Raw genomic sequence first — 21838 nt, forward strand, 5'->3', positions numbered from 1 at the left:
CAGTGGAGCTTTCACTTCTTTCCTTATGCATTTGCCATACTCAGTCATTTCTATGAGCATCATTATCACCAGTGTTTTTTGAATTCTGCATCTGTTAGGTTGGCTATCTCCTCCTCGCTTAGTTCTCCCTCTAGAGCCTTGATCTGCTCCTTCTTCTGGGCCATACTTCTCTGTTTCCTCAACTTGACAGCCTCCTGCCTCTGTGTAGTAGATAGAGCTGTCACACCTGATACATTGTAAGGGGCGGAGCCTTAGGTATTCCTAAGTGCTGGGCAACTGATTTCACCACTTTGTGGTGCTGTGTGTGCGGGAGGGGTCAGAGAGGGAAGAATGCCACTTGCTTGGCAATAGCCCCTTTTTCCCTCACTTCACTCACTTTCCTGTATGCTACTGGTACCCCTCTAGCTATTGTCCTGGTGATAGTTCCCAGAGTGGGTGAGTTTGTGTACATTGTAGGACCATGGGGGCCCTCTAAATGGACTCTACTGAAAGATTGTCAGTTTCTTCCACTGCCCCAACCCCTACTGGTTTTCACAGACAGAAACAATGAGGTTTTATTTTCCCGGCACTGGAACTGTGAGCTGCGCAGTCTGGCCTGGACTGGGATCTCTCCCCAGGTTTCCCTCCCAGCTTTTATAATGTGTGACTGCTCATTCCACTGACTGGCCACAGCCTCTGCCTTGTCACCTCCACTGCTGCCGCCGCCACACTGCATCCTCTCTGTCCCCAGTCCCTGTGTCTGCCCCTCCTACCCATCAGATGAGTATTACTTCTTTATATCTTTGTTTGTTGGACTTCCGTGCAGTTCGATTTTCTGATAGTTCAGGTTGCTTTTTGTTTTGAGGTAGATGTAATTCTTCTTATGGTTGTGGAAGGAGGTGAAGTGTGTCTATCTACACCTCCATCTTGGCTGGAAATCCTCAACCTAAAATTTAGTTGTTCAAAAAATATCCTATTGTTTATTTTTTAAATAAAATAGAAACTGACCACAAGTGCTAAACCCACAAAACCAGTGAGATATTCAACTCTAATCATTGTTTTGACTGTCCTTCTCCCAGTTTGGCCCCAAATCCTAGGTATATGTTGATCTTTGAGCTACTCATGGTCTTAATGCCCCTCTGTGTTACTTCTTTGCCAAGCTTGAAACAGGAATATTCAGCAGGCTGGAAAACATGTAGTTCAAGTCCAGCCTCATCCGTGTTCATGCCAAATCCCTGGAAAATAGTCGAGAAATGCTGTGCTGATCCTAGGTGTGAGTGAAACAACTGTGAAAGTTTGAAAAAGTGATAGAAATATAGTGATTTTGCACTCCAATTACTTTCCAAATATCAGCAATTTCTCACTTCTTTTTATAAAGGCAAGAAACATCTTGTACCTTAGCAGGATACTGTAATTTCTACAGATCAGTGACACCTGGGTGTTTTCCATTCTTCTCTGTTCTAAATGAAACTTATTGTGGCATTCTTCTACCCCTGATTTATCACTGCATAACCAATGTATATCTCAGACCATGGAACATAACATCTGAATTTTATGGAAAAGAATACAGATCATCCAAAGATCCTGGATGTTCAGCTGGATGTAGTGACTGGCTTTCACTTTGGGTTATCTTGCATGAAGAGCGGGTTAATGTGTTCCACATGTGAGAGGAAGGGCAAAATGAATATTTAGTGACCAGACAGATAAACACTGGAAAAGGTGAGTTATCTGTTCACACATTGGGGTCTTCTTCCTGGGCACACAGCTAAAATACACAACTGAGTATAACTTCTTATCTTACAGTTAGGTTTAGGTACAGGATGGAGTTCTAGCCAATGAGTTGTGACTAGAAGTGATATGTGCCTCTTCCGAACTGATGCATGCAATCCATATCCTTAATGTCCTCCAGGTTTTTACTTCCTCTGTTATCTTGATGCAGATGAGCACAGTTGTCTCAGAAACCACTTTCAGAAGCTGAAGATTATAATCCATCCAGAATGCAGATATGTGCGACATGAATATTCTTAGCAGTTTCAGATTAGCTTCCATGTGTCGTAGGTAGGAGTCTTTTCCAACAAACTCAGATGTGTAAAAATCATTTGTTATCATATTTAAATGACATTAAACTTGAAACAAAATCCAAGCTCCATCTCACCAGGCTGCTGGGAAATGGCAGTTTGAGCTGTTATTAAGGCTTCTACACAGTCTCTTTAGGTCTGGCAGTTCTGCTGTTTTTCAGTCATGTTTGAGACTCAGAGCCCCTGTACATGAGATCCAGACTCCTTGAGCCTATCACAAGCCATCCTTCTAAAGGTTTTCTTGTCCCTGGAGGGCTCCTTCTGAATTATGTGTAGGTCCTTGATCTTACTAGGACCCTCCACTTCTGGTCTTTCTCCAGCCTCAGCTCAATTTCAACCTTTCTCTTTCTCTTTCCTTCCCCTTTACAAAAGCCATTTCTTTCTTTCTCTCTTTGTCTCTCTTTGTCTGTGTCTTTGTCTCTGTCTCTCTCTCTCTCTTTCTTATGTGAGTTGTGGGACAGGCAGAATTATCATTTAATAGACTGAGGTTTCACAAAGGGCAGGGAGGGCCAATGACTTTAGCCACCTTATCTCCATATGTTCTGTAAAAATCCATGAAGCAAATTACAAAACCCCACAGGGGCAGCCCCAGGGCCCAACTAAGGATGGCTAACACTTGGGCTGTTGCTTATGACAATGCTGATACTTACTGAGTAAGGAATATTGCCTCAGAGGGGAGGAGAGGTGGCTACAGTTAGAGGGAGGAGGAGGAGAGGCTTGGGTTGGGAGGAGGGGCTCCAAGGTTAAAAGGTTAAGAATAACAGGATCCTTCATGTCTAGTGATGGCTGGAGAATGTGGTAATAGAGTTCAGTGGGCCAACTTCGGTTTGGCTCAGGCCATTTTCAGAAACTCCTGCAGCATTCTTTGTTCCACAACCTCCATGAAGAGCTCATAGTCCTCACAATACTGGTCCCCATTGACAATCTGGGGTGAGGTGGCCTTGGGGTTGCCATCAAGACTCACATCTCATCCCACAATGTGCTGTCCTGGGAGGTATCCACTAGCTGGTACTGGATGTGCTTCCCATCCAGGATGTGGGTCACCTTGCTCTGCTGGGACTTGATTTCGCAGCAGCTGGTGATGGACGTGATGTAAACCTATAGAAGCATAGGCCAATCATGCTGCAGACAGATGGGTAGATGGGCAGCAGTAGCTAGCTTGGAGACTAGAAGCTAGTTCTTTTTTTTTAAGTTAATACTTGTAAGAGAAATCTAAACTTCTGAATAAGATAAAAAGCCAGAGTCTAACCTCAAAGATGAAGTATACTTTAATTATAACCATTTTCAGCAGAAGTGGCTAAAATTAATTCCATTACTTTAATATTTCTATGTGAATTTAATGCAACTTGTAGAATGGAATTTAGTCACTGAAACACATATTTTATTTCCAAAGTAGTTTCTATAATACTGCTTATCATAAGGCCATAGATTGTTTTTGCAAATTGCTCTAATGTGTAGTTATTTTCCCCTTCTTTTAGTATCAGATATACTTAAATGTAGAACAGAATGACTTTAAGCTATCAATTACTTTACACTATCGTCTCCCCATAATTGAGTGCTTAATAGAGAGAAAAATCAAGAATAAATATATATTAGCTTTTTAAAAGGGTTATGAAATATAAAGTATAGCTTACTTTTAAATATCTAACTTTAAATATCACTAAGCTAATATCATTATAGAAAAACATATCAGTCCATTTATTGTAAAAAATGATAATTTGTTCAGCCTCATTATGGTTATCACATTTATTTGTAATTTCTCTCTCTTCACACATCACCCTACCACTGTGAAAGTAAATGTGATTTCCTAAAGGATTCCTTTTCTACATTCTTTTTCTTCTTTGAAATGGTACTGCAACAGAGGTATCTGTAATGGACTACATAGTCCCTTTTCCAGGAAGACAAATGTTTAAATTAATATTTAAATTAAATTATAATCACTTTGACTCTCCCCTGTTTTACAACTTTATTACATCTCCTAAGCCTGGCTATTTTGCAGAGTTTGTGGGTTATCATCAACAGACAGAAGGAGCTACATTGGTCTCTCAACCCTTTATTTCTTGGGCCCAAAATAGAGAAATATAAAGTTAGATGCTAAATGCTTACACAGTTGCACCCTGACTGGTGTGGCTCAGTGGATTGAGCACCGGCCTGCGAACCAAAGTGTCTCTGGTTCTATTGCCAGTCAGGGCACATGCCTGGGTTGCAGGCCAGGTCACCAGTTGGGGGCGCACAAGAGGCAACCACACAGTAATGTTTTATTCTCTTTCTTTCTCTTTCCCCTCCCCTCTCTCTCTCTAAAAAAAATAAATAAATAAATGCTTACACAGTTGTTAAACCAAACAAATCATTTCTTCTCTGGTTTTCATAGAGAAGTTGGGAGAATTAGAGAAAGCATAACTGGGCACTATCATTTGCAAATGGTAGGCAGTGGTTGGTGGTGACCTTTTCAGAAGGCAGTGAGGGGTTTATACACACATGCATAAGATTGCCAATTTCCATATTAACTCAAAACTCTAATTCATGTTGCTTTCAATTGTCACACCACTGTGATTGGATCAAAGAGTGATAAAAATTAGTATAGATTAAGTCACCCATTTAGAAATATGTTGAGGAATAAGTGAGGTATTGCTTGAGCAAGCATAATAGTAACATGCAGGAACTGGATGAGAACGGAGCATAAATGTTAAGAGCTTGACCTGAAATGGACAGAGTTCAAACCTCAGCTCTGTTGCATATCAGCTGTGTAACCTTCAGTAGTTCCCTTAAATTCTATAACCCTTATCTTTCTCATCATTAAAATGGAGTTAATAATTGTACTGGTGTAGGCTTATGAGGAGAACAAAAATTGATAAAATATATTAAGGGCTTAGCATAGTGCCTGGTATAGAGTAAACACTCAACAAATATTTGCTATTGTTATTACTATTCTTACAAAGAACACTTAGGTCTATAAAGATGCATCATTGAGATCCACATGGAGTCTAAATTCTGATGTTTAATTCCCCATACCATGGCCCTATGTCACCTTTGTTTCCCATGTCATCTCTTACATGCTTTGTGTATATGTCTTGCTAATCAGTACTTCTGCAAGTTGCTGGTCTCACCTCTGTTTTGATGGACATTCTTCATTCTCTGCCTATTAAATAATTCAGGATTTAGCTCATGTTTGACCTTTCACAAAGCTTTCTCCTAACATGGAGTCACAGAATGTTAACAGAAACCCCAGGATTGAGGGATTTACTGGGACACAGGACTTTCCATGCTAAAACTCTGACAATCTCAGGGAAAGTGACATAAGTCCGTCACTCAAGAGCTAGAAGAGATTCTAGAAATTACCCAGATCAACCTTCTCAATTTGCTTACCTGAAAACAGAGCATCTAAGTGACTAAACAAAATAAGTTTACTAGGTAAGTGGTTTCATGGGATTAAGAGAACTGGAATTGGAATGTGGGCTTCTGATTGCCCGTGACTATTTCTAGTTACCCCAAAATACTATGATAATTACAGTATGTTTTAAATGGAGGCAAAGGTGCATGAGAAAGCATAGATATTTACAAGTAAAAACGTCTTAATTTGAATACAAGCCTTGCTACTTACTAGTAGGTAAACTTGGACAACTAATTAAACCTCTTTAAGCCTCAGTTATACTCATTTGTGAAATGGAATAATACTGCCTACTTCAAAAGTTCTTGTGCAGATTAACTAAAATTTTACATATTTATGTATTATATATTTTATATATAAATTGTAAAAATTCTTTATATATAGAATTTACATATACAATATATATGCATTCACATATTTACATATAAAAGCATATAAAATTTCTACGATATATACTTAGGAAGCGATATATACATATCACTTATTGAAGGTTTTAGAAATGGTAAGTAAACAATGTATGTTTACTATTGTTATTCTACCATTCATTCAACATTTTTCTTCATACCTTTTCTTTCTTTTTTCTTTTTTTAATTCCACACATTCATGTTTCTGTTTCTAAAGCCTATCTAATCCATATGATTTGAACCTCTGATCAACCATTTCAAGCAAGCCATTGCCTAGTTTTATGGATGAAAAAAAAAATGATTCCAAGAAGTTGAGTAACTTCTCTAGGTTCACTTGTTGTAAACAGCAACATCAGGTCACAAATCAAAATTTTCTGATTTATAGTCAAGTGCTTTTTAATTGTACTGTCTCCCTATAGCTATTTTTTTTCTCACATATATGACTATGTTTCCACTGCAATTGAAACAAGGGCCTCTGATGGCAGAACTTCCACTGAGCATCAGTATGGTCAATCTTTGACTTGGACAGTGTATTCAGGGGTCTCAACCATAAATTGCCAAAGTAATCTCTGCCCCAATTACCATTGCAGAGAGAATACATAGAAAGTATAAAATGTATCTTTTTGTAATTCTTTAGTGCTACACAAATATCGAGCTTTTTTTTTTTTTTTTTTTTACTCATGACTTGTATTCAATCAATTCTTGCTGATTGAATTATCGAGTTTATAGTTAGAATTGGAGAAATAAGTGAGAGGGGACTCAGATTATCTTTATATCTTTCAGTTTTAAGAAAAAATAGCACTCTTCAAGTTTTACCTATCTTCTTCTGAAACATTAAATTCTAACTCCAGAAAAATTCCCATGTGCTCCCAAATCCCAAAATAAACATTTAGGAAAAAAGGCAAAAAACATTCTTTTGTATGTCAGTTCAGTCATTTCACACTTGTACTGTACTGCTTTGGACTGTTAGGTGTGGTTTCATATGCACATGCATTATCTTTCAAGACAAACTGTAAACTCTTTGAGGGCAGGACAATGTTTTCGTTTTTTTTTTTTATTTAATTTTTAATTTATTTTTATTTTTTGGTTTTTCAATTACAGTTGTCCCATTTTTCCCCCATTGCTCCCCCCTCCCAGTCCATCCCTTCTCCCACAGTCATATACCTCCCCGTTGTCCATGTCCATGAGTTATTTATACACGTTCCTTGACTAAACCCTTCCCTTACTTATCCCCCTTCTCTCCCTCCCCCCTCCCCCCTATTGACTGTTATTCTGCTCTTTGTCCTATTTAGTTCGTTTGTTTGTGTTGCTCTTTAGTTTCCTGTATTAGGTGATATGATATGGTATTTTTCTTTCTTTGCCTGGCTTATTTCACTAAGCATAATTCTCTCTAGTTCCATCCATGTTGTTGCAAATGGCAGGAGTTCCTTCTTTCTTTCTGCTACATAGTATTCCATTGTGTAAATGTACCACAGTTTTTTGATCCACTCATCTACAGATGGGCACTTAGGCTGTTTCCAGCACTTAGCTATTGTAAACAGGGCTGCAATGAACATAGGGGTGCATAAGTTCTCTTGAATTGGTGTTTCAAGATCCTTCGGGTATAATCCTAGGAGTGGAATCTGTGGTTCAAAAGGCAGTTCCATTTTTAGTTTTTTGAGGTAGTTCCATACTGTTTTCCATAGTGGCTGCACCAGTCTGCATTCCCACCAACAGTGCAGTAGGGTTCCCATTTCTCCACATCCTCGCCAGCACTTGTTGTTTGTTGATTTGTTGATGATGGCCATTCTGACTGGTGTGAGGTGGTATCTCATTGTGGTTTTTATTTGCGTCTCCCTGATGGCTAATGATGTTGAGCATTTTTTCATGTGTCTATGGACCTTCTGTATGTCCTCTTCGGAGAAGTGTTTGTTCAGGTCCTTTGCCCATTTTTTAATTGGGTTGTTTATTTTCTTGATGTTGAGTTGTATAAGCTCTTTATATATTTTGGAGATCAGTCCCCTGTCTGGGATATCATTGGCAGATATGTTTTCCCATATGGTTGGTTTCCTTTTCATCTTGATGATGTTTTCTTTTGCTGAGCAGAAACTCTTTAGTTTGATGTACTCCCATTTGTTTATTTTTTCCTTTATTTCCCTTGCCTTAGGAGATGTATCCGCGAAGATATTGTTACGTGGGATATCTGAAATTTTCCTGCCTATGTTTTCCTCTAGGACTTTTATGGTGTCACAGCTTACATTTAAGTCTTTGATCCATCTTGAGTTTATTCTCGTGTGTGGTGTAAGTTGGTGGTCTCGTTTCATTTTTTTGCACGTCCCTGTCCAGTTCTCCCAGCACCATTTGTTAAAGAGGCTCTTCTCACTCCATTTTATGTTCCTTCCTCCTTTATCAAATATTCGTTGACCATAGAGGCCTGGGTTTATTTCTGGACTCTCTATTCTGTTCCACTGATCTATATGTCTGTTCTTATGCCATTACCAGACTGTTTTGATCACAGTGGCTTTGTAATATTGTTTGATGTCTGGTATTGTGATTCCTCCTGCTGTGTTCTTCTGTCTCAATATTGCTTCTGCTATTCGGGGTCCTTTTTTTGGTTCCATATGAATTTTTGGAGTATTTGTTCTAGGTCTGTGAAATATGTCATTGGTATTTTAATAGGGATTGCATTGAATCTGTAAATTGCTTTGGGTAGTATGGCCATTTTGATGATGTTGATTCTTCCCATCCAAGAACATGGTATTTGCCTCCACTTATTTGTATCTTCCTTAATTTCTTTCTTCAATGTTATGTAATTTTCAGAGTATAGGTCTTTTATCTCTTTGGTTAAGTTTACTCCTAGGTACTTTATTTTTCTTGTTGCTATAGTAAATGGTATTTTCTTTTTTGTCTCTGTCTCTGATATTTTATTGTTGGTGTACAGAAATGCCTTAGATTTCTGTATATTTATTTTGTACCCTGCTATTTTGCCAAATTCACTTATTATATCGAGTAGTCTTTTAGTGGAGTTTATAGGGTTTTCTAGGTATACTATCATGTCATCTGCATATAATGATAGTTTTACTTCTTCTTTCCTAATTTGGATGCCTTTTATTTCTTTGTCTTGTCTGATTGCTGTGGCTAGGACTTCCAACACTATGTCTAATAGGAGTGGAGAGAGTGCACGGCCTTGTCTAGTTCTTGATTTCAGGGGGAATGCTTTCAGTTTTTGTCCATTGAGTATGATGTTGGCTTCAGGTTTCTCATATATAGCCTTAATTATGTTAAGGTATGCTCTCTTCTTCCCATTTTGCTGAGTGTTTTCATCATAAATGGGTGTTGTACTTTATCAAATGCTTTTACTGCATCTATTGATATGATCATGTGATTTTTGTCTTTCATTTTGTTTAGGTGCTGTATTATATTTATTGATTTGTGAATATTAAACCATCCTTGCATCCCTGGGATGAATCCCACTTGATCGTGGTGTATCATCTTTTTGATGTATTACTGGATCCTGTTTGCCAATATTTTGTTGAGGATTTTAGCATCTATGTTCATCAGTGATATTGGCTTGTAATTTTCTTTCTTTGTTGTGTCTTGACCTGGCTTTGGGATTAGGGTAATACTGGCTTCATAGAAAGAGTTTGGAATTTTCCCCTCTTCTTGGATTTTTTGGAACAGTTTGAGAAGGGTAGGAGTTAGTTCTTCCCTAAATGTTTTGTAAAATTTGCCTGTGAAACCATCCGGTCCAGGGCTTTTGTGTGCAGGGAAATTTTTGATTACTGTTTCAATTTCCTTCTTTGTTATTGGTCTGTTGAGACTTTCTACTTTTTCTTGATTGAGTTTTGGAAAGTTATATGTTTCTAGAAATTTGTCCAGTTCTTCTAGGTTGTCAAATTTCTTGCCATACAGTTGTTTGTAGTAATTTCTTACAATCCTTTGTATTTCTGTGGTATCATTCGTGATTTCTCCTCTTTCATTTCTGATTTTGTTTATTTGGGTTTTCTCTCTTTTGTTCTTGATGAGCCTGGCTAGAGGCTTGTCGATTTTGTTTATTTTTTTGAGGAACCAGCTCCTAGTTTCGTTGATCTTTTGGATTGTTTGTTTAGTCTCTATGTCATTTAATTCTGCTTTAATCTTGATGATTTCCTTCCTTCTAGTTGCCCTAGGCTTTGTTTGTTGTTGTTGTTTTTTCTTGTAGCTTTAGGGTTAGGTTTTTTATTTGAGATTCTTCTAGCCTTTTCAGATATGCCTGTATTGCTATGAACTTCCCTCTCAGGACTGCTTTTGCTGTGTCCCATAGGTTTTGGGCTGTTATGTGTTCATTATCATTAGTTTCCAGAAATTTCTTGATTTCTTCTTTGATGTCATTGTTAACCCATTCATTATTTAATAGTGTGTTATTCATTCTCCATGAGTTTGTGTGTCTTTGATTTTTTTCCCTGAGGTTGATTTTTAGTTTCAAGGCATTGTGGTCTGAAAAGATGCTTGATATGATTTCAATTTTCTTGAATTTGTTGAGGCTTGTTTTGTGTCCTATCCTGTGGTCTATTTTTGAAAATGTCCCTTGTGCATTTGAAAAGAATGTATATTTTGCTTCTTTGGGGTGAAAAGTTCTATATATATCAGTTAAGTCCATGTGGTTTAGTGTGTTGTTCAATGCCTGTATATCCTTGGTATTTCTTTGCTTCGATGATCTGTCTATTGTTGATAATAGAGTGTTGAAGTCCCCTACTATGAGTGTGTTGTTGTTGATATCCTTCTTGTGGTCTTCTAGTGTTTTCTTTATGTATTTGGGTGCTCCTATGTTCGATGCATATATGTTTATCAGTGTTATATCTTCTTGATGGATTGTTCCTTTAAGTATTATGAAGTGTCCTTTGTGTCTTTTTATTGCCCTTGCTTTGAAATCTGTTTTTTCTGATATGAGGACTGCTGCCCTGGCTTTTCTTTCTGGTCTGTTTGCTTGGAATATTTTTTTTATATCCCTTTACTTTCAGTCTATGTAAATCTTTTGTTTTGAGGTGTGTTTCTTGTAGACAGCAAGTACGTGGGTCCTGTTTTCTTATCTATTCTGTTACCCTATGTCTTTTAATGGGAGCATATAATCCATTTACATTTAAGGTTATTATTGACATGTATTTATTCATTTCTCTTTTGTATCTCTGTTCCTCTACTCTTTTTTCCTTCTTTTTTCTTAGAACATTCCCTTTAGCATCTCTTGCAATGCTGGTTTGGTGGAGATGTATTCTTTTAGTCTTCCTTTGTCTGAGAAACTCCTTATTTCACCTTCCATTTTGAATGAGAGCCTTGCTGGGTAGAGTATTCTTGGTTGTAGGCCTTTGTTTTTCATTGCTTGAAATATTTTTGACCATTCCCTTCTGGCTTGTAGTGTTTCTGTTGTGAAATTGGTCAATGGCCTTATCAGAGCTCCCTTGTATGTTATTTGCTGTTTTTCTCTTGCTGCTTTCAGGATTCTCTCTTTGTCTTGGAATGTTGCCATTTTAATTATGATGTGCCTTGGAGTGGGCTTTTTGGGTTCCTCTTCATTGGAACTCTCCGTGCTTCCTGAACTTGCATAACTTTTTCTCTCATCAGGTTCGGAAAATTTTCTGTCACTATTTCTTCTATCTGTTTTTCTATTCCTTGTTCCTCTTCTCCCTCTTTAATTCCAATGGTTCTGATGTTGTATTTTCTTATGCTATCCTGTAATTCCCTTATTCATTCTTTGTACTTTTGCAATCTTTTTTCATTTTGCTGTATTGTCTGGGAGTTTTTCTCTACATTATCTTCTAGCTCACTAATCCAATCCTCTGCTTCGTTTAGTCTGCCTTTGACTGGTTCTATTGTGTTTTTCAGTTCAGAGATTGCGTTCTTCATTTCTTCCTGGTTCTTGTTGATAGTTTCTATGTCCTTTTTTATGCTGGTGTAGTTCTCTGCAAGTTCCCTGTAATTTTCTTGGAGCTGTTGGTAACTTCCTTGGAGGTTGTCATAGTTGTTTTTAAGGTTGTCAGGTATATTGAGCTTCTTCACCACCATTGTTTTGAATTCTATGTCTGACATTTGGGCTATGTCTATTCCATCGACCTCTCTTTCTGAGGATTCCTCTTGTCTTTTCATTGAGGGGTTGTTTCTGCATCTTACCATGTTGGATTCTTCTTGTTTGTTTTTGTTTTTTGGATTTGTCTGCTTTGACTTCCCACCTCTGTGGTATGAGATTCTTTATAGGAGATCTAGGGGTTTCAGTGGTGCAGTCTCTTTGATATCCTGAGCCTGACGTTCTTGAGTTACCCTTTATGTCGTTTGTTTAAGCTGTTTGGTTATTTTTCAGATGTTCTTTGATAGGATCTTCCTTCTGGCTAGTTGATTGAGAGTCACTCTATCCACTTTGTCTTGAGTTCTTTTGTGGAGATGCTGTTAAAAACATAAACACACAGCCCAGGCAGGAGATCCACACCCTCAAAAATATCACCCACCCTCTATCCCACTATCGTCAGCCAATGAGCCAGTAAATAATTCCTTGTAATTCCTAAGGAATTAATTATCATTATTATTGTTGATTTGTTTCTGCTAATTAATTCCTCATAGGGAAGTTGACCTAGTCTTTGCTTATATTTCAAGTCTCAGAACTTAAAATTAGCTTTCTGTCTCCTTGCCTGTTCTTTTGCCAAATGTCTTATCCATTTATTTGGTCTAGTATCTCAATGGTGTGCTATAAGAATAGTACCATTTGCCTCTGACCCTGGTATGCTCTCCCACCTGGGAGGATAACAATAGCAGGGATAGAGATCCATTTAGATTTGTATCAGGGTAGAACGAGGGGTCATTCAGCTGCTTCCTAAATCTTGCCACATTGGCAGACACCTATTTCCTTCCTGCTTAAGGCTAATTCTTTTTGTTATAGTGAAAGTTCTCATTTTTAATAAGCAGTGGATGCTGTTTGCACTTATTTATCTCTGAGAACTTCACCTGGAACAAAATGTGCTCATGTTATCTGTGAAGCTGATGATTGGTCCAGTAATGTGTGCATGGAGTTTTGTACTCTGCCTGAGTAAAATAAAAGAGAGGATTTCAGCTTCAACCTGGGCAATTAACATAGGTATTGGTAATAAAAGAAAACCTGTCTTTATGTGCTGTTAGTAACTATACCCAAATATAACATTTCATATTTGGCAGCTTCAAATTCATCACCAATGAAAAAATGAGTGATAACTCTTCTTCCTGTTGGAGACAGAGCTTATTTTTTATGGGAGTCAGATAATATGATGTGTGATAAAGCCCTGGATTAACACAGAACACATCCTCTACCTTTTATGTCAGGTATCAGATTAGACCTGCAAAGAGTGAAATAGTCCCTTCTCTAATGCTGCCCTTCAATCCTTTGTCTGTGGAAGCATGAAGCAGTATCAAATAGAAAAGATACAATAGTTCCAGTTTTAAAGATCTCTTGTCCATAAGATATAGCATCTGTCTAAATAATGAATTTCTGTACAATTTCAGAAGTAATTTTGCACATTAGAGTAAGATTCACTTCATTACCCAGCTATTTTGTACCTTCCCAGGTTGTTAGTCAAATCACCCTGGTGCCTAGCAAGTTTCTGATTAATCTGGATTTCACTAATTACTCTGCAGTCACATGGATTGGACTAAACTGCTTTAAAGTATTCTTTTACTGTAGGTTTCGAATCAGTTTTTCATAGACTATGTTGCAATGACACTACAATTACATCCCTGATAATGAATCTTGATATGGGAATGACAGCCAGGAACTGTATTTTAATTCTTCCTCATGCAGTCTTTCTTCCAGGCAAATACTTTTCATCTAGGGAATTGGAAAGTGTGTTTTTAAAAATAAAGATACATTTTTTTTTAAGTAAGGAAGGCTCATGTTGCTGTTTCAGTGTCATGGCTGGGGAGAAATAAAGCACAGGTATATTGAATTTAACAGAGTAATATAATAAATGCCAAAGGTCAAACTTTTATCTCAGCTCCAAACCTACAAACCTCTGATGACTATCTTCCAAGAAGCAACACTGCCACCTGGCTGTGTTAAATCGAGAAATGATTCTGATGCTTTTCTTTTCTCACCCAATCCTCTGGACGTTCACTCTATTTCAGGATATCAAAATTTCCAAACAGAATTCTGGAAGATTTCTATAGTATACCCAAGAACACAAAGTACTAAAGCACAAAATCAGAATGTGATCATTAGAAAATATTACAAGTTTGTGAAAATGAAGCTTGAAACTGAAGCACAAAGGTAGTGCTGCAATGCAGGTCTTAAAGCTTGAGGTAGAAAGGATTGGAAGGAGTGCATAAAAACAAATTCAGGGAAATAAGTAGTTAGATGGCATATGAAAAAATCAATGAGAGATGATGGTGAGGAAAATTGAGAGGCTTGGGAAAATATTAACTAATACTTAACAGTGGAATTAACAGACCTTGATACTTGGTTATAGTTTGGGAGGGTAGTGAGGAAGAGTAATGAAGCCTAGATTTCCGACATTAGCAACAGGGTGGACCGTAGAGCCATTTACTGACATGAGGCCTTAAGCAGACTTTGGTTTTGCGGAAACCCCATAAGTTCTCTTTAGACATACTGGGTTTGAAGTGCATGTAGTGCTTTGTGGAGACTGTTCTTTGACAGTCTTTCTAAATGGTCTTAAAAAGGAGCAGTGTAAGATTATTTAAGGCCAGTTTTCAGTTATTAGATTTTCCTGTAAGTTATTAAAGGTTTCCTTGCTGATCCCAGATTGCATTATCTTCTGATCCAAGGCAAAGATGGCTACTGGAAGAGGTTGAGAAGGATGAACAGAAGTCTAGGACATGTCTAGTGAATAAGAAAGAAATATTTTGGCAGGAACCAATTAGGAGATTATGAGAAAAAGGAACTAGTGTTTATTAAGCCTTTACCGTAGTACTCAGCAGGACATAGTTAATATCATTTTAATCCTCAGCCTTACAAGACAGGCAATACTCTGTTTAATATTATTTACTTGGTTAATTACTATATCATTCATTACATAGTTTAATATTATTTCTTCTGGAAAGTCATCTTTCATCACCATACAATGATCGTTCCTTCTGTCATTAACTTCAAGGGCACCCTGCGCCACCTTTTGATTATAAATATCTAGTTTTCATTACTTTTTTTACACTTGTTGTATCTGTCACGTTAGTATAGCTTACATTGTTAAAACAAGCATCCCCCCCAAATATTAGAGGCTTAAAACACAAATTTTCCCACGTTATGTATTGGAAGCAGATTAGCAATAATGTCCTGCTCATGGTAGTTACTCAGGGATCCATGCTGACAGTTCTACTAGCTCACTCTTCTGACCCCAAGGCAGGACGGTGGTCATGGACAGCAGACAAAAGTGTGTGCAAGAGAGTAGGTGATGTGGGAACCCGGAGGAGAGAAGATGAGAAGATGTGAGCACTTTCAGCAAGGAGATACTAATTGGCTTTTAAGAGGCCACCTCTGCAGGTTTGAGGGCACTGCTCTAGCAATCCACAAGGCTCTTGCTCTTTGTCATCCTGTCCCTTGACAACCTAGTGGAAGAAGGCAGATTGACTGAACCTTAGGACCTGACAGTCCTGCCTGTGACTGACTGGGGTGACAACAGGGGCTGGTAGTGTGGGTTCCTCTCTGTTCTCACTCAGGCTCTGTAATTTGAGTTCTGCCAGGGCCTGGGGCTCCCCTACTTCTTGACCTGACACCTATCTCCTCATAGTAAGGCCTACACCTCTCTGTGATCTAAGGAAAAAGTAAGGTTGACCTCATCGGGCCACACCTGCCCATGGCCTCACAAGAATAAAAGTGGAGCAGGTCAATTCAGGCCCTGTGAGGGATGGCCCCACTCAGGGATCCCAGTCCAGTCCTAAATTTGATTCCTAGGCAGGCCTAATATTCTTCCCTCTGTTGACATGTGACTACCACACACAGACCAAAACACTCACTTTCCTATTACTCCTTACCTGAAATTGATGGTCCCCTTGGGCTTACATCTTTACCTAGGCCATCCTAGAGCTAAGAAAAGCAAGATATTGCATGGTCATGGATGGTATGTGGTTTGTGTCCCCACACTCCTCACTGTCATCCTCCTGACTCCTGGCACAACCTGGAGATATTCCTTGTCTTGACTTGAAGCTTCTCCCTTCTTACTAAGGTCCCCAATTCCCTGAGACCCCCCCCCCCCCAGAAAAAAGTGAAGTTTGCCTCATCTGATTACAACAAACCATGTTCTCTCAAGGCTAACAAAAATGGAACAAATCTGTGCTTATACCCACTCTGAAGATATGGGTTGTCCTTTCAGGATTCAGGATCCTTACCTTGGTTCCTGGCACAACCTGGCAATTTCTCTTATGGTGACCTGTGGCTGCTCACTTTAATGAAGTTCCTCATCTCCATGAGACCTCTGGGAGAAAGTGAGTATGATTCACCATGTCACCACCACTATGTCACATGGTCTCAGGTCTGACAACAAAGACAAGGCTTTATGAGGCCCCCTTCTTTTGGGAGGGATCCACTCACTGTTACTTGGTGTCATCAGGTTGAATCGTGTTAGAAACTGGGTATCTTTCCTCTGACAAATGGGACCTTCCCCATTAGTCCAAGGATATTAAGCCCCCGAGACCATTCCCTTTCATAAAATGAGGGGTAACCTTGGTCTGGAAACCCTGCCTTTGACCTTCGATGTCCAGCTCCAGAGTAGAACCTGTTATAAAGCAGTTGCTTGCCTTATTCTTCATAGAGGATTTTTACCATGACACTGGCATGCCTGGGTTTCCACTCTCTGCTGAAGACCCAGCCTATAAACTAACGCTCTCATGTCTTTGACACATTGCAGGCAGAATCCAAGGGGAACTTGAGCCTGCTTACTTTTGCCTGTGCTTCTCAAGGATAACATCAGAAAAGGGATTTGCCAACCCTGTCAATTATGATGTTAATGTGTCTATATGCAAGTTCTTTACTTTGACTCTGCACCCTTCCTGGGACTGCACTCTCTGCACGTCAGAGCCTATAGACTGCAGACAAAATCCTCACCTTCCAGGGACCTGACTTGAAAGTCAGTGTTAGTCACAAGCAACTAGGACTCTTCTGAACCTCACAGGGCTGACAACTGGGATGGGACTTTATGGGATCATACTGTTCTGGCTGGGTTCTGCCATCAACCTCACTAAGGTTTACTGCAGTCATTTCTGAGAACCTGATACTCTTTACTCTACTGATCTGAGAACCCTGCCCTTAGACCAAGGCTCTCATGCCCCTGAGAAGCCAGAAAAATAAGGGATGGTATGTTCAGCCTGACAGCTATTTCTCAGACCTTCCGTGTCCCTGTGACCCTCTATATTCCGGGGTGTTGGTCTCCCCTGTCCCCCTACATGGGGCCCTTTTCTTTGGTTCTTGTCACTTGGATTAAAGGTTTCCTGGCAAATTCCACAGCTCTGCAAACTCTTAAGCATTACCACTCAACACCTTCCAGAGAATGGCTCCTTCTCCAGGAGAAAACTGTAGAACAAGGTAGGAGTTCCTGAACAGGTGGTGGGTTGCTGGGGGAAATATACATTGATCTGTTCCTTCTCTTCATCAGCCAGATGAGAATTCTCATGTAACTTCTATTCTGACAGATTTACTTTCTACTGAGAAGAAACTTCCCAGGATAATTTTGAGAGCCCCTCATCTTTTTAGGTTATCTAACATTGCAAATGTAGATGATCATACTTTCACAGAACACTCTCTTCCATTTATTTATTTATACCACTCAGTTATAATGGTATTCTTATTGTTCTAGGTATATATTCTAATCTAGTAGTTTAGGAACAGGACCATGCCTTCCATCACTTCAGACACATTTTGAAGTACTGAGAAGAAAATGGAAATAAGGGGCACGAGGTGTGTCTGGGGTGGGACAAATAGAACAGTGTGGGCTTACTGAAATTTATACTGGGAGTCTAGTTCCAGCCTTGCCATTTACAAGCCCCAGGAATTCTGGCACATTACCAACCTCTACCTCTATGAGGCTCACTCTCCACTGTACAGTGAGTCTGATGAGCCCTGTCTTATAGAACTAATGGAATATATGTAATGTATGCAAAACATCTGTCATTATGCCTGTCTTGGATTGAGACATTTGAAAATGGCAGTTATTACTATGATAATCTCTGAACTTAGATGTTATCATCCATCCAGTGGATTTTATTTTTACATCTAAGAGATGTCAGAAAATATGCAGTGTTCTAGAGAAAAAGAAAACCTCCCATTGCGACAAAATTGGGTTTGGCAATGCAAACTAAGTAACATGCTATCTACCTCCCCCTCTTCACTCTGTTTTTCAATTGTTCCTTATGAAGTAGAGGGTATCATACACTCTTTGGTAATGATAGCTTCTCCTACATTCTATAATTGTGTGGGCAGGTGCAGGGTCTTCTTTGCTTACACATCCCCAGTACAAGCATGTAGACGTCCAAAGAGCTCATGCTCCGTTAACGACTGTATGAAATAAAAGCCATGAACTGAGAGGTCTGATTCACTATCGTTTCTATTATCAAACATTCTTGAAAAACATGAGCAAACCCAGGTACATATTTTTTCAATTTACACAACAAAAGACTAAATGTAGTAAGCAAAAAACAAGTGATCAATTTTATGTATGTACCGTATTTTGTTATCCATTTGTCCACAGATGGACACAAACTTCACCTCCATGACTTGGCAGTAACAGATAATGCTGGCTACATCATTGATACAATAGTAACATTGTAATAACTACACAGGGTTCAGATGGCTACTTGACTTATAAGGATGAACACTCTGAAAGTTATATAAAAGTCTCATCACTATGTTGTACATACACACACATGCACACACATATATATATGTATGTATTTATGTATCTATCTATATACTGCTCCCAACTATTTTACTGTAAATTTCTTTCAAATGTCAAAACATTCTTATCCTAAAGCCATGTTACCTTATTCTGGATCACAAAGGACTGACAATCAGTATTTCAAACACAAAACTCATACTGCTGACCTGATAAATGGCAATAACTGTGAGATTTCTGTCATTCATAAACGTATATTCTGAATCTAAAAAAACATTCTTTCTAAAGTAACACTACTTAAACAGTAAAAAAAAAAACAAAGATAAGCCAAATTATTTTGCATATTAGGAAACTGTATAACAGGCCTTTATGACCAAAGAGTGAAGACTCCACCTCGAAGTCACTCAGGGTGAGGGTTGCGGCTGGATGTGGCTGTGCGGCGATCACTGGCCTTGGAAGGACTTCAAGCCCTGGATTCGGCTTTGGCTCTGGCTTGGGCTCTCTCTTTCTCATCTCTTAAAAGCCTTGTCATAAAAACGTGGGAAGGCTGTGGGATCACTATCATTGATCATGGCCACAAACTCTAGGACTTTCATCTTGCTGGTCTCAGCGTGGGCTCTTGGACCCCACAGGAATTCAAAACATGGAGGATCACTGTTGGGCATTCACTGGTACACCAGGTATTCTTCCTGCACCAAATCTTGGGTGATAAGCTGCCTGGGTTCCCCAAAAATGAAGTGACACTTTCCATCATAGATGCCCATCATATTCAGGAATTCCCAGGTCTCCTCCTCAGAGGCGTGGTTGCTATTCAAGAAGATCATACTGAGGAGAGACATCAGAATGCCTTTTATGGGAAATCTCCAACATTTGCTTAGACTCCCATCGCTTGATTTTCGACAAGGGTTTAGAAATTTCCATTGGGCTTGACTTCTTTCAATTTTAGACCATAGACCAGATCCATGTACTCAGAGGCCTTGCCAAGAATCTCAGATAAGCCTTTCTTGTACCACTTGTGGACTATCTTCAGCATGTCTACCTTTTTAATTGGATCCTTCATTCTATGCTGATTCAGCAGATACTCTACCAACTTATTAGCCTTCTGAGATAAAAGATTTAGGCCAGAGCTCTTTGTGAAAGTTGAGGCCTCAGAATAATTTTTACTTTTCTGAACGCGGCCTTTGGCTTTTCCAGCAAATCTTTCACATGAAACACCTGCAGCAGCACTGGTGCTGGCTGGGACACTTGAAGGTGCCTGGAGAGGACCAGCACACTGGAGCTTGAGGGAGCATCCCCCAGAAGAGAAGAGGAGCGGCAAGCAGCGTCTTCTTCCTCTCCTGTAGTGGCCTTAGTGCTCTTAAGACTTTGGGTCTCAACTCTGTTCTCACGGCGTTTCTCACGAGCATGCAGCTTACTCTTGTGGCCACGAGGCATAATGGCTCTTGTTCTTGTTCAGGACAGCAGAAAGGAGTGTGGGCCAATGGAACAGTAATTTGGGCACGTGTTGGAGGGAAAAATGAGAGGAGTGAGCACCTTCAACAGGTAGGCTCCAACTTGTCACCATTAAATGATGCCTCTGCAGGCTTTCTTGTGGGTGCTACTCTAGGAAACAAAAGCTCCTGTTCTCAAGGTCAGTCTGTCTCATAGGAATCCCATAGAGGAAACAGGGAACCTTCACAGTTTTACGCCGCATGCTACCACTCCTGCCTCGATTTTACTCGTGACAGCAGGTGATGTCCGTAAGCTCCCTTTGTTCTGTAAGGTCCTCTGAGTTCACCTGCAGTATTATCATGTCAATTCTGGGCAGAGCCTGAGTACCTTCCTCTCTGCTACTCTGATGTTGACACCTCAACACTCACTGGCACCAAGGAAAAAAATCGGGGAAGCCTCAGTCCACCCGCGTATCAGAGGATCCCCACTGCTAAGAGTTTAGTAGGCTCCTTTGTTTCCTGAGTTCATGGGGATCCTCAGTTGTCAGTCAAATTCCTCACCTTGACACCTGTGGGGCCTGGCACCTCTCCCCTTTCTTTAACTGGTGTCTGGACCTACAGACTAAGGATCTCACCTCCCTTAGACCTGAAATAGAGAAATGAAGGGAAAGCGCAACCTGGAAGCCCTTTCCTGAGATTCCTTGGGCTGGTAGCAGAGTTGAGATGGGCGCTTTACTCAGGGTTGGTCGGTTCCCTGAGCCTTCTCTCGTATTCGTCAATTGGGTTCCTGGTAGAGAATTCCTCAAAGAAAAGAGCCAAGATCCCCAAGACCCAATATGAGGACATGAAGGTGCTTTTATCTGACAAAATATGGTCTACTAATAATTGCAAGCGGACAAGTGGTTCCATACAGTATAGCAATTCAAGCTCCAATTTGACTGATGCTTGGGTCATGATTTATCTCTTTCTCTGCTAATCTGAGGCCACTCCCCTCACTTCCCTGTTTTCCTTGAATTTCGACTGATGGGCACTGCAGCTAGCATGGAAAATAGGGAGGATTCTCTGTGGGCCCTCTGGTATGGTGTGGCACATCACCACAGTCCGCAATGGTCTCCTAGAGAAAGCTGACATAACATGAAATCCTGCCGCCCCTGACAGGAAGTTACCCGCTTTGACCTGATCGGTCCCCTCCCTCAGATGGATGGGGAAGAAGTGAGTGGAATTCATATGGTGACCTGCCTAATCTCCCAGGCCTGTAAACAAGGCTGAGATTTCAGGTGGCTCCATACTTTTGGGGCATGGTCCCCCATCCTCCTCAGTGTCACAGCCCTGAATGCCCTTAGAGACTGACTCCTCTTTTCTGAAGTGGGCTTCGTCCACTAAAACAAGGCCCTCACATCCTGACACCACTGCCAGAGAAAGTGAGGGGCCGGCTGGGTCTGCCAGCTCTGCCCAGGGCGCCTTTGCTGAGTTTGGGAGCTGGCAGGTGGAACCCTTGCCTCCCTTAGTTACCGCTAGAAGAGAGGTTACTTTGTGTTTTATCTATCTCCTCTGCCTGGCGCCTCCTAGAGTTGAGAGCAGGGTTGCTGCACTGTGTGGCCCCCATTCTAGGTTAGAGGGGTGCTCTTAGGAACTCAGGGCTCCCATCTTGAAAGTAGTTCGGACCTACATGGCGTAGGCCTGCTGAATCACCTATGCCCATACAGCAAGGAAGGCTTTACGAAGACATCTGGGGCCGAATTCAGTCTGA

The 21838-nt window shown here is 40.0% G+C and overlaps 2 pseudogenes; both read right to left on the reverse strand.

Moving 5' to 3' along the window:
* Nucleotides 1-2889: 2889 nt before the first annotated feature.
* LOC149991690 (SH3 domain-binding glutamic acid-rich-like protein 3 pseudogene) lies at nucleotides 2890-19171 on the reverse strand (annotated as a pseudogene).
* LOC149991691 (melanoma-associated antigen B4-like) lies at nucleotides 19168-20092 on the reverse strand (annotated as a pseudogene).
* Between the last annotated feature and the right edge of the window lie 1746 nt (nucleotides 20093-21838).

This window comes from Furipterus horrens, unplaced genomic scaffold, assembly GCF_987537825.1.
Source record: "Furipterus horrens unplaced genomic scaffold, mFurHor1.1.pri manual_scaffold_17, whole genome shotgun sequence".
Taxonomy (NCBI): Eukaryota; Metazoa; Chordata; class Mammalia; order Chiroptera; family Furipteridae; genus Furipterus; species Furipterus horrens.